We start from the raw sequence: 316 nt of genomic DNA, 5'->3' as shown, positions 1-316 counted from the left end.
CACCACCACAGCCCTGTCACCGCAGCCCCCGCCACCGCCATCGACCGCTGTCACCACCCCCAGGACGGATGAGGTGCCCTTTCCAGCCCCCCGTGCGGGGACATTGATCCCTTATGGATTTACCATTAAGGAGCAATCACAGGCTCCGGGGGAAACTGAGGCACGGAGAGACGCGGCAGGGACGTGCCCGCCGGGCAGGGGCCCGCAAAGCCACCGTGGGGGTGCTGGGATGGGGAGAGGTGGCAGAAGAGGGTCCCCAAAAACGCCGGGATGGCCCCACCCAGATGCAGCCGCCCCTCCGCCCCGCGGGGGGGGG

Source organism: Corvus brachyrhynchos, unplaced genomic scaffold, assembly GCF_000691975.1.
Source record: "Corvus brachyrhynchos isolate BGI_N302 unplaced genomic scaffold, ASM69197v1 scaffold47, whole genome shotgun sequence".
NCBI lineage: Eukaryota > Metazoa > Chordata > Aves > Passeriformes > Corvidae > Corvus > Corvus brachyrhynchos.
This window is presented reverse-complemented; position numbering follows the sequence as displayed.